This window comes from Pyxicephalus adspersus, chromosome 11 (genome assembly GCF_032062135.1).
Source record: "Pyxicephalus adspersus chromosome 11, UCB_Pads_2.0, whole genome shotgun sequence".
Taxonomy (NCBI): Eukaryota; Metazoa; Chordata; class Amphibia; order Anura; family Pyxicephalidae; genus Pyxicephalus; species Pyxicephalus adspersus.
The window spans coordinates 24,477,990-24,491,906 of NC_092868.1; positions in this window are offsets into that span (position 1 = coordinate 24,477,990).

Below are 13,917 nucleotides of genomic sequence, written 5' to 3' on the forward strand. Positions count from 1 at the left end.
TCATGTGTTCATTTGTCTCATCATGCTTAATCCTCCTATCAGCTTCCTCCTTGCTTCCTAACACAACTGATTTCTTCCTTTTGCTGCTTCTCCATCCCCTAATCTGAGGACTGCTTATACAAGGGACTGCAAGAAGCTGATACCAAGCTAAAATTAAATACTTACACATTTGCCTATAAAATGTGCTTACAAAAAATATAGTTACCTTGTGTGAGTTACCTTACCTTTCGTTTGTCTTTAAGTTACACCTGGACATAAAAAAAATTCAGATTCTGAAATTTCTGATCTCTTACCATAAACAATATTTACCTTGCTGACATGCTAGTCCTCTACCTATATTACTAGTTGCCTGGTGGTCATGCTTTTACACTGTGTGTGTGATCACTGAATGTTTCTGTCATCATATGTTTCCTTTACTGTTAGTAGAAAACACCAGTTTGCCAATTTATCTTTTAATGCAATCTACTTAAAAGTGGAGTAATAATTAGGAAAAGTGGCGGAAAATAAATGTGCCTGGGTTTCCTTAAGAAAGCAATTCACATTGTTCTCTGCTGATGGATGCAGGAGGAAAAGGCTAACTACGCTAGTAGCATATTATTCACTTGTGTCTGTGCAGACCAAGGCTGCAGTTTTCAAGGTTTTAGGAGATTTTGGTTTTGGGTAGCTGGATCCCAGTGTTTACACGCTTGAGATCTAGTGATGTGTGACCAGGGGCCAGCTGTAAAAACCAACAGTGGTAGCCAGCTCCAGATCTAGGATCGCAAGACAGTAACAAGAAGAATGGTGAACATTTTAATATTAAACAGTATTTATATACAGCCAACATATTACGCAAGCTGTACAATAAATAAGGACATTTCAAAAAAGTACATTTATGGACACTTTATGGACTAGAAAGTGTGTGTCTTCAATGTATATTATAATGCTTTATTGTAGTAGCCTATTAAATATGTCTACATATAAGTGAAAGGTCCTATTGTACAGATGTATGGTAGTCAGAGATGCCTCCAAAAAACCTTTAACAAAAAACATGAGGGAATGCTATTGCATGTTAGTTGCTGATCTGTTCCATTGACCTGGAGCAAAGAAGAATATAGGGAAAAATCGAAACGTTAAATCTGAACACATCTCAGGCACATAGCATTTGCGGAATAATAATACAGCAATGGGAATCGATATGTTTCTTCAGGTTCTGGTTCCCAAGTCTGGATTGGGCAAAAAGATGAAAAGAGAAATCCCAAGAATTATTCCAATTATTAAAGTAGCTCCAGTTGCAATATTCACATTTCCTCCAGTACTGTCCTCCTTTTAGCCTGTTACCAGTTAGATCTGTAGCTGACATGGTGTCATTGGTGAGACAAGGGACTACAGCTTTGAACATGTTTGCAGTGTCTGAGTAAGAGAAAGGTAAGCTGCAGAAAACAATGTACAGTAGAATAACTATCCTGCATATTCAGCAGCAGCAGGTGCTCCTTCAATGGGAAAATTCCAAGAATTATTTAGAAAGGTCAAAATGAAACAAAACAGCAACGACAGGACAGTTTAGAAAGGGCTATTATTTCTGTATGTGATCATATTAGGGATATTGTTTTTCACTTCCTGTCTCCTTGATGCTGGAAATAGAGGTGCATTTAGAACCAGGACAGAATAAAATCAGCATCAATTAGACAAAAGTTATAAGTATTTCCATTTTTTTCTTTTACTACAAATATATGTTCTTTATTTTGTCTGTGTTCTTTTTCAAGAGATTTCCTATCACTTCCTTGTTCTCACAGAAGTGAGGGTAAAGGCTTCCTAAAAAGACAGCAACAGCAATAAATATCTGACAGAAGCTCTAACCCAGGGGTCAGCTACTAGGCCATTTTAGGAGCTCTAGAAGGCACACTAGGCCGGACTCTCTCCCGAGTGCCGTGCTGATGGCTCCACCCCACCAGGAACGCCCCTGATGGGAGATCTCTTTCCTCCGCAATGCATACAGAGGGGAGGGAATGTCCCCTTACCCCTGCGGCGGAAGTGATAATGCTGGCCGTGGTAAACAGGGAAGAGAGGCATAACAAGGAGACTTGTTATTAGGCCGGATCGACCAGGGGGGGGTTAGGTGGGAACGAACTACTGGCTAGGCCGTATCTGGTCCAAAGGCTAAAGTTTGCCTACCCCTGCTCTATCCAAAACAAAAGTACACTGGATTTGGGTTTTGATCGGGTTCTCATTTGTGACCTTTAAAGAATGTCCAGCTATATCTGGTGGACCATTTGAGTCAATGAGCTGGAACTTAGTTGCCATCATTTAAACATAGGAATAGATACTTAGAATAGAGAAGAAATGTGATGTTCTACACCAATGTTTGACATGTATAAGTAAAAAATGGGCATACTTTGTTAAGTGGGTGTCACTTGACGTATGGCTTGTATGAAACCTTTCCCCATTTGCTTTACTTTGTTTAGGACCAAATTATGCCTCAGCAGTGACCCCAACATTTGTGTCAGTGGCCTCAATGAGGTGGGCAATGGACTGTATAGCTGGTATGGAAAGAACTAGATGATGGACATCTTCTAACTTTATTAGACTTGCTATATATTCACACAGTTTAAACTCCAGTGTGCAGTAAAATTAGAGAAAGCAATTTTAGTAAGTGAGAGGAGTCTGTACAGCTGAGCAAAGACTTTATATTTTATATAGTTTTTTATTTTATATTTTTTAAAAGAAGTTCATATTTTATAGAAAGTCTGACTGACTTTGCTAGTTATACAATTGGCCACTAGAGGGAGAACAAGTAAATCTGTAAATGAAATACACTCATTGAACTATAGTACAGCAAGTATGTACAAATGTGAAGGTAACATTAAAAATTACATGAAGATAACATAAATATTGATGGTTTTGGTAATATTCACTAAAAATAGATACACATTTACACTCAAATTCATCTTCACATTTTCATGATGGAATTAGTTTAACAAGCTGCTTTTGTACTTCTGCATAATAAATAAAATATTAAAGTTCCATTATGGAGATGTAGTGAGAATGAGAAGCAGATATTTTAATGTATTACAAATGTCAGGCTGAGCAATGTTTTATTTACGCTAGTGTGTCAGAGCTTTCCCACCTGGTGGTGACATGCTCAGCTCAGTATAAATATTTACATTTTGGAATTTGAGGATTGATGCTAATGGTCTGTTTTCATTGGATGGTTAAGAGTAATGTATAGCACTTTTTGAAAGACAAGCTAAGTACACGGGCCCTATATCTAACAAAGTACATGTAGCCCCAGAATAGAGGATTGTAGCGCATCTGTGTGAAATGTGAGATTCCAGAAGACCAAGTCTGTATTCTGGGGATGAGGAAAGAAAGAGGTGACCTCCATTGGCCTCATGACCTTTTAAGAAATGGATTTCATTATTTTAGGTCAATAAGACAGATCTTCTGGACTGCAGACAGTGTGCACCCAATAAGTTATTTCTTACTCTGATAAACAACAATACCGGGTACCATCAACTGCTGATACTATCCAGAGTTCTAGAATAATCTGCCAACTTTGGTTACATGACACTGATCCTATGTAAAATTAAAAGGATATTGAGTCTATTAAGACACCAACACCATAATCCAGCCTTGTCATGCCTGCGGTGGAGCTGATATTTCTGTAAGAATCTCCATTCAGCTGAGCAATAAAATTTTCATATTTATGGTCCAGGCACATCTGGACATTGTCTTGGGTCAACAAAAAGCTTAACATTAATGCCATGACTATATCTCTTTCTCTTTACATTTACAGTAACTTACATTCTTCTTGTTTTATGGTTCTCCTCAAATGGAAACTCATTTTTACGTTTTACATTTGTAGTTTACTATTAATATAAAATCTTATTGAAGACACAAGGTGCACCTATGTCTAATGATGACCATATTTGTTTTTCTCATGAGAAACAACAGAAAAGGCTTGCTTTGTCTAACTGTACCCCTTAATGCAGCCCTCTGAAGGGAGAGGGAAAGACAACTTGTAAATTTCAGCTTGTGCTACTGAAAATTGTAAGCAACACAACAAAAGAGCAGCTAAGGAGTGACTAAAAAACGGTAAAAAGTTTGCACCACCCAGTGACTACATTTAGGATATTCGTTTACTTTATTTAATATTTCCCGAATAAAAAATTACAATATATACTGTGCTTTGCCCATTGCATGCAGAATAACATAATAATAATAATAAGTTTATTTACAGTTTAAGCATCCTTTACTGAATTTTATAAGCTTTGCTCTAATGCCCAATCTGCTATTAAAGTCAAATAATAATGTCTAGATTCAAGCACTTGAGGACACAGAGGCAGTGGTGGAGAGTATGCACATTATATAGGGCAGTGGTCGCCAACCAGTGGTCCGCGAGATAATTTTGTTGGTCTGTGGCTCTGGCCGGTGCGTCTCCCCAGTGTCCCCCCACCGGCCAGAGCCACAGACCACCAAAATTATCTCGCGGACCACTGGTAGGCGACCACGCCCTATATATAAAGAACCGCGAACCATGTACCCTGTATGAATTTCAGGTTCAAGGAAGTGAGTGGGTTGTGTCTCTGAACACAACCCACCCACTTTCTCATCAGAGCCTTAGACCTATGATGTGACAGTGGCCAGGTTCTGGCATCATGACCTCGCAAAGGGGAAGATCCTTCCCCTTTGAGTGACACCCGGCTCTCCGCATAAGGAAAAGGCGGATTCACTAAGCACTTTTTTAGTTCTGTGTACACAAAGGAAAATGGAGGAGCTTAAGTCCAAATTGCTATAGGCTAAATGTCACAGACTTAAATGAGCCAGAATGGCTCAATATTGATATGATTGAAAACAATTGGATAAAATGAAGGTTGATAAAGCACACGGACCTGATGGATTCACGTATCCTTAAAGAACTGAGCTCAGTTATTTCAAAGCCATTGATTCTAATTTTTAGAAACTATTTAATAACTGGCATGGTACCGATGGACTGGCCTAGGGCCAATGTGGTACCTAAATTTACAAAGGGAGAAAAATCATTACCAAGTAACTACAGACAGTTAAGTTTTACTAAACTATTAAAAGGAATGAAGGAGCTCAGCAATGAGGGGAGATTGGCTGAACTGAATCTATTCTCCCTTAAAAAGACGTTTAAGGGGGGAAATGATCACCCTGTGTAAAAATATATAAAAATATATAAATGGTCCATATAGGGAACTCTCTTCCCACTTATTCATTTTAACGTAATTACAAAGGACAAGGGAGCATTTTTTGGGTCTGGAGGCAAGGTCTGTGAAAATGTAGAATAGGCTCCCTCAGAAAATACTTGTCACTTGTCCAAGCAGCTGTCATTAGCCCCATGTATAAACCTTCATATCTCCTACACTGATTATCATAGAAATGTGAAATTAGGGGACCCTGAGAGCTTTTACCAAACCAAATTTCAGCCCCCTAAACATAACAATTTGCCAGACACGGGTTCACAAGCATAAAAACCTAATATCAATCGGGGATCTTTTCACATTAGGGGAGGGGGCTATTTTAAGAGCTGGATCCCTAAATTTATTTTGCATGTTAGGGAACCTCGAGGGTCACTTCAATGGCAATGAGTATTAAGGTAATGCCAATACACTCTGTGCTGTGGTGCCCAAATATATACATGCTCACTCACAAAACTTTATGGCTGGGTTAAGACTGGGGGTGAGGTTGTGGTGCAGTTACCCCTTCCTTATGCCATAGAACCTTGCCTAGGGGGAGACGCTCAGTACCGCTCACTGACGCCTGGAGTTAAATCCGCAGATGTTGCGGAGTGATGGAGCGGCTGCTGGGGTGTCTGTTACACATAGCTGGCCAATTAACTTCTGTGAACCTTAATTTCTCAGGAACGGGGAGATGTAGGGACCTGAAAATGTAGTAGTAGGAGCATGTACCCTTAGGCTATTTGTCACATGAATTGCATTTCTCTGGAACTATCCACTGCAAACATTTTGGGGTACAAAGAAGGTTAGCATCCCCCTACTGACAGGAAACATTGTATGGTGTAGTTTCTGCAATTTGGTACAGGAATGTGAGCGGGGAGCAGCCCCCAGATGGAAAAAGGTTGGGCACCACTGCTCTGGACCAACTATGTCCTATTGGGTTTTTTATCTGGGATATGTTTATTTCCCTAGTGGTTGAACTTGATAGACTTTAGTCTTTTTTCAACCTAACTATGTTACTGCATTAAAGGATGTTATTTGGCCACTGATTGCTAGACTAGAGAATGTTCCTAAACTTCTAAGTACCTTTCAGATCCCAGTTAAGCCTGCTTGAGGAAAAATTTATCAGCTTTGATAAATTTTCCTGGCGGTTCCCCCACCCCCACCCCCATTTTTCCTACCCACATTCTTCCATCCTCCTTGTTGGCCACAAATTTGGGTGCATGAGAATGTAAAGTCTTGTTATGCCTTTGGGTACTGTAAATAAAAGGGAATAATGAAAAAGGGAGTAAATGATAAAAATAAAAAGTAGAAGGAAAATAAGAAAATTATGCAAAGCCTAAAGCTACGTACACACTTCCAATTATTATCGTCGGAAAACGAACGACGAACGTTCCTGCACGATATATATGAACGATCGTATAGCACCGATCCTGCACATAGAGGTAACGACACGATCGTTCGTAGATATTGTACACACAATAGATACGATCGTTTAAGCGATAGAGGAACTATGTGCACGACAGGAAAGTGAACAGACGTTCGTTCATCACGCATGCTCAGCCCATGGACGATCAACGAACGACCGTACACACGAACGATGTTCAACGATCGTCGCCCAATCCGATCCGCCGGTCCGGTCGTTCGTTTCCAACAATTTTCCTCGTTCGTCGGCGTCGTTGGTTACTTTTTTACCAACGATTTTTTGCCCAATCGATCGTTCGTCGTTCGATTGGAACGATAAAAATTGGAAGTGTGTACGCACCTTAAGTATGCATATGAGAGAAACACATGATATAGATGTGCTGAGATCTAAACAAAGAAACAAGAACTATTCTGGTATGAGGAATTTCGTTTCTACCACATCCAGCAGTTACTAGGAAACGGGGTGACCAATGACCCCCAGCTACTGGCTGCCTCTGGGTGTCAGTTACTCTGCTGTACTGGAATAAACATCCGCCATGACCTTTCACTGCCTGGAGTTTTATTAAAGAAAAGGCTGAAGACAATCAATTACTCTGAAGTGTAGTGTCTGCGGCTCCACATGTCTGCCAGCCTTACTGAGATTATTGTATTTGCAGCCTATTGCTTCACATGGCTGTACATACTATACATTATTCTAACACTAAGCTCCATTTTCAATCTGTTAAAAAAAGGAAAAGCTTCTACAAGTAAGTAACAGTTTTGGCTTTGAGAATCCAAACATTGTTTTCTATTGATCGAAATCATCATCAATCAAATAATATCAACACAAAATGATGGGGTGTTGTTAATATTCTGTATTTATGGAATACTTTACAAAATCTTTAAGACTATTCCCTGCCCCAGGTTGCACATCCATATACTCTATATATTTGTTATATAAAATAATCTGTGGTGGGAGTGGAATATTTCTTTCTAAAGAGATAACAGTGGTGATCCCTGCTTACCGCATATAACATTTTCCCCATTTCCCACTTGTCATTACTACTGACTAGTCTCTTGACTCCGACTAAAGCCCTGTACAGACATTAGATTTATGTCACTAGAAACAATCTTTATTGATCTTTTCCAGGGAAAGGAGAAAAACCCTGCTGTGCTCTTCTCTATACGACAGTACACCAGTCATCCCCACCCAATTGTTTATCAATCCACCAGAGCATAGTGATAAACATCAGGGGACAACCACGAACGTTCGTGTGCAACAATCATGTAGTGTGTGTACATAGCCTAAATCTGTAGTATGTCTGTAATATTTACTAACATTTCCTCTAGTATGGCCACCACTGTGTTGCATACAGCACATCCCACACAAATGTAGCACATGCTTCCTTTTTAAAGCTAAACCTGCAGCTATGAGCTGACATTTTTTACACTGAAGTGTATTGTATTTGGGGTGTCAATAAGGGTATCGAAGTTAAGTTTGAGGTAAAGAGTTTTTTTCCTTCAATGAAGTAGTTAAGAATAGATAAGAAAGGGAGTCTATAGTTCCACCTGCTTTTTACTCAACCATATAATAATAAAGAAATATACCATATATTTTTAAAAAATACACTATATCATTACTTAAAGTGGACCTACACCTAAATATTAAAAAAGTGTGAGCAAGCAAGTTTCTTGCAAACATACCTGCCCACCCTGCATAGCTCAGTGTACAATCTTGGCATACCCAGCTGCCGGGAATGAATGAACACACGTTTCAAATGTGCGGGGGTTACAGCCTAGCCAATCAAGAGCCTGAACCCAGAAGAAGACTGCCAGACAAAGATATGTTCTAATGCACGACTTAAACATGCTTTGCAACAATAAACTATAAACAAAATATACTGTATCAGAATGGCATAAACAAGTTGAGAAAAATAACAGAATGTTTATGTTCTTCTATACAGCACTGAAAACATTTAAAACTATTTTATCCTCCCTTCCTCCCAATGAGGATGATGAATTTCCTCTCAACGTAAACTGTTTTAGAAGCAAGTCTTTAAAAAGATAACTATATTTCTCAGCATTCTAAAGCATTAGCATTGACTAATTTGCCAAAATATTATTTCTGGTATAGATGAGTATAGTCTAGTAAGCAGGGTCAGCACCTGGCTACTTTTATGTCAAATTTCCACAACTATTGTTGCCCACCAGAGACCTTTTAATGTTTTTTTATAATAATAGTAATAAAAATATAATAATAATAATATTTGTAATAAAAAAAGAACACAATAATTGGAACCCCACAGCAATTGAATAGTCTAGTCTGGGGAAACTGACCTTTTAATACTAGCATGATAATCAAACAACTTTGTATAATTTATTATTTATAAATATTCTTTTCCTGTGCTTTGAAAGATCTTCCAAAGGTCCGGGCTAGTTTAAGTATTGGATTGTTTACATTCCGCCTTTTTGCATCAGTACTTAATCACAAACCAACAGCTCAAAGTGGTCAGCACCTGCAGGAGTTTACACAAAAAAAGCCTTACCGTTAACAGAGAGAACAAAGAAAGTATCAGGGATTCCATAAAACTTTAATTCTGATGTTTACCATCAACTGTGTGGAATCACATGGGATTGACCCAAAATCAGCACTTTGTATGGCCAGGTATGTCAAGCCTTCTGTAAGATATTCAGCACCTAAAGTCACCCTGTTGACAAGCCAATCTTTCAAAAACAATCTTCTCTAAGATTTCAGGAAAGGCAGAGTCAGTTTTGGACTCTTTGTAAACCATTCATTACTTTATTTACTTGTACCACCAAACTTTTAAAGTCGGGAAAAGGGGATCTCTTTAGCTCAAATAATTAATGCCAATGACATAAACTCTACCACACACTCTGCCACACATTCCATTGCAAACAATAGGAAATTAATATGCACAAAATGACTGGTTAAACCAACAAAAGTTTTTCTTTTATATTAAGCTTTTAAATAAAAAATTTAATGATTTGAAATCTGGAAAAAAAAGGTTTAAATACCACTTTTTATTAGTGAAATAATATATTTATTATCTCCTACAAATTTAGGAGAAAAGAGGGAAATAGGCATTTGGATCTGAAAGAAATCAGGGACAGTTGTGACATATACAGGTCCTGGCCCTCATGCCTTGGTGTTAAACACTCTGTATAACCTTTTCGCTTCTTTCCAGCAGCTACATAGCAAGTTCAAAAGCCCACGTTCAATAAAAAATAGTTAATGGAAATAGAAAACACAGGATGTAAGCATTTACAATATGTTTACTTTACTTTATCTTAGTGACACAATCTATTAAAGGCAACATGATAGGATGGGCAACAGGAAGCCATATTTTGATTTTAGTTCCCCTTTAAAACAATTAAATTACACTCAAACTAGAATCAATATTAGGATATTAAAAGAACACAAATGCGAGGTAAGCCTATTTTTTAAGCTCATTAATTATATACAGTATGTAAAAATAATGAAAGGGATATTTTCTACCAGTTACCATAAAGGTCAAAAAGTTTCACCTAAAAGAATGAAGCAAGAGGAAGTTTGATCGGTTCTGTATCTAACATCAGTAATGATTATCTCAAATGCTGAGCCAGCATCCCTATTCATAATATATGCAGGAGAGGACATGTCAGGGTCACTTGAAAAAGTCAGGCAATGTACATGGAGTTTAATTTGTGCACTGTACTGTGCAGCATTGTGCCGAATCATCACACATCTTTCCATCAATCATAAAATAAGCCAGAAGACATTTATGCCTGAAGTTCCCTTTAGGACTATTCAACCCATATGGTCACTGCTACTGTGTGGTTATTTTAATAAACCCATAACAGATCAGATTTCACCTTTCATAACTCCAAGCAATGATAGATGGCTAGTAATCAGTTACAAAAGACAAGTAAATCAGGACAAATACATACATCCCAACTTTGTGTGATGGGAAAGAGCGACAGCCTTCATCAGAAAGTATGTAGACAAAGGAGTCAACATCTCCAGTTATGTGGTTTATGAAGCATTAATATGCAAAAACAATATTAATTAAACCCTAAACATATTTTTATCACTACTTTTCCTTTTTACTGGCTTTTTAAAATTACAATGCAATAAAAGGCAGGTATGTAAAAGATTTGTATAGTATACCTTTGTAGTGAAATTGTGTATTTTTATAGATATCTATAGATAGCATGCTAGATATACCACTAGGTAGATGCATATGTGGAGAGCATGGGTCAACTCGTGGGAAATCTGAGTATGACCTAGAGCAACATGCAGTCAATCTGCAGGCAAAATGAGGGGGATTCTGTTCTTTTAAACAACCTCCCCACACTCCTCCAAAGGTTTGTGGGAGATAAACAACATTTATTGTGCATAGCATTCTCAGTGGATGTGACAGATCTGCAGGAAATGTATATGAAAAATATGGAAGCACTGTAAAATTTGGATTTAATTGTATAAACACAAATTGATTTAGATGAATTTCACAATCATGTGCCAAGTGAGTTTGAAACTCATGTAGAGTTGGCTTTATAGCAGACTGACAATAGTCACAGAATTTTAATTCATTAGGAATCCTAAAGGAGTCCCAAAATTATTTAGCAGGTCTTGGAATAACCCTACTAAAATCAATTTAGTGGGGGTCACTGGGGAAAAGGTCCTTAAATTGGTTCAAAGTAAATGAATGTCTCCTTACAGAGGTGGCTAATATGCCAGTTTTTTGACAACTAAGGCTGGGTCTACACAGATGATTTTAAAATTCAATGTAAACGTTCCTACCGCGTTTATATGCGTTTTATGCAATTTTACCAGCGTTTTCAAGCTTGCCTTTAAACCGCTGGAAAATGTTTATGCCACATTTTCCAATGTTTACATTTCAATCACTAAACGCCCCCATTGAAATTATTAGACGCGTTTACCTGCGGTTTCCTGTGTTTTCCCTGCTTTTTATTTTTTAAAACGTTGCAAGAAGCCTTACCTATAATGTTCAAAAATGTGCCTTAAGGAAATGCCCTGGTGTAGATTAGCCCATTGGAATGCATTGTAATTTCCGACATGGGCTTTTAAAGCCTCAGGTTAAACTATGGGGAAAGTGTCCGTGTAGACTAAAGCTACATACACACTTCCAATTATTATCGTTGGAAAACGAACGACGAACGTTCATGCACGATATATATGAACGATCGTATAGCACCGATCCTGCACATAGAGTTAACGACACGATCGTTCGTAGATATTGTACACACACTAGATACGATCGTTTGAGCGATAGAGGAACTATGTGCACGACAGGAAAGTGAACGGACGTTCGTTCATCACGCATGCTCTGAACATGGACGATCAACGAACGACCGTGCACACGAACGATGTTCAACGATCGTCGCCCAATCCGATCCGTCGGTCCGGTCGTTCGTTTCCAGCGACTTTCCTCGTTCGTCGGCGTCGTTGGTTACTTTTTTACGAACGATTTTTTGCCCAATCGATCGTTCGTCGTTCGATTGGAACGATAAAAATTGGAAGTGTGTACGCACCTTTAGTCTTAACAAAGGATCAAGAAAAAAAGATAAGCTTGGCCAGGAATATCAGGGCAAGTAGTAATTTTATCCAATACCGTGATCTTTATTCCATACATTTGCAAATGTTTATGAAGCTACAGAGCATATAGCATAACACTACCTATCTGTGAAGCCAAACCACATTGTAAAGCCAACATGATGGGGTGTTGTAGCTTAAGTTATTTGTTATGTATGCACCCAAAAACCTCTTCTTTTAGGAGAATCAATATAATAAATAATAAAAAAAAGTTTACAGTTGGGTTCTCTGTACTAGCTAACAAGATTTAGTGCTTGGGAAATTCTTTATTGTTCCTTGCTGTGACCTTGCCCATCGGAATGCACCCTTCCTCTGCTAGTTACAAATTGATTTGAACAGATGCCATTTTTTGGTTTTGCTTTTAAAGTCCAGTCTCGTGCTCTCACTGAAGACTCTTCAGTCACAACCTAATGCCTCTGTGGCATCTATATTAGGAAGGCTGGGAGGATGAAAGCATTGAGATTTCTGTTAGGTCAGATCTTATGTTCTATATAAAACACAGAGACTTGGAGCTCGTGGTGCCTCAGGTCCCCCGGCTTCCTGTCTCAGCCCAGTCTATAAATACTGAACTTTAAGGCACTCCCTTTCCGTCCCGTCACACAAACAAAATGAAGCCACTTGGAAAAGAATTAGGAAAATTGTAGTCAAATGAATACCCAATTGTAATCATATACAGAAGGATTAATGTCATCCTAATATGTCATCAAAAAAAAATATGAAAAGAGGTTTTTCAAGAACAATTCTTGCCAGGCCATTTCTTTTTGAGAGAAAAACCCCAATTGAAGTGTACGGTGAAGCTTCTTCCACTGACCTGACCGCCACTAAATTGAAGGTCACACTATTAATGTGGGGGTTACTGGGAAGAACCAGTAAGTGCTTCTGACAAGAAGGGATCAATGGTTTCCTAGTAGAGGATTCCACTAGAATGTAACAACATGCAATCAATGCTGACACAAGAAAGGAAAGTATTAAATCTCAAGACAAATGGTTTCAAATAAGAAAAGAGGAAGGATTAGAACTACCAGTGGTATATTAAAGCTACAGTTGAATGTTGGGGAGACTTACTGACAATATGTTCCACACACGGACAGAAAATAGGATTTTTTCAATGGTGGTTTTGTATGAGTGTCCGTGGCCCCACAAGATTGCAGTTTGTATCCCCACAAAAACCCCATACCGTAATTTGTACCTGAGGACTGTGCTAATGAAAGTGTATTCAATGTTAAAGCGGACCAAAACTCAGAACATTTATTTTACATAAAAGGGTAGACAACCCTTTTATATAAAGCCAAGGCGATCAAGAATTATTGGGAGTGCAGAGCTTCCCGGGATACCTGCGTCACGCATCCTGGGAAGCTCTTGGCTGCTCCTTCCAAGCATCTTGGGCATGAGCAGAAGGAGCCCTTTTATCAATAGGGAAAAAATTGCTGATCTCACGCATGCGCAGTATCACTCTGCAGTGTTCATTGAACAGTTTATTTTTGTTGGACTTTAGGTGAAGGACAAACTTGTTATAAACCAACTCTAGATAACACCTTCTAACCAGTTACAGCAAGATTTATTTATTTATTTTTTGGAACAAAGGTTTAAATCATATGACTAACTAGCTGACAGTTCTAAGCACCCCCATGTAATATGGCTTATCCCAACTGCAATTGCTGGACAGCCTGGCCTGTAAGGAATAATAATAAAAAAAATATAGCATATGACACTCCATTG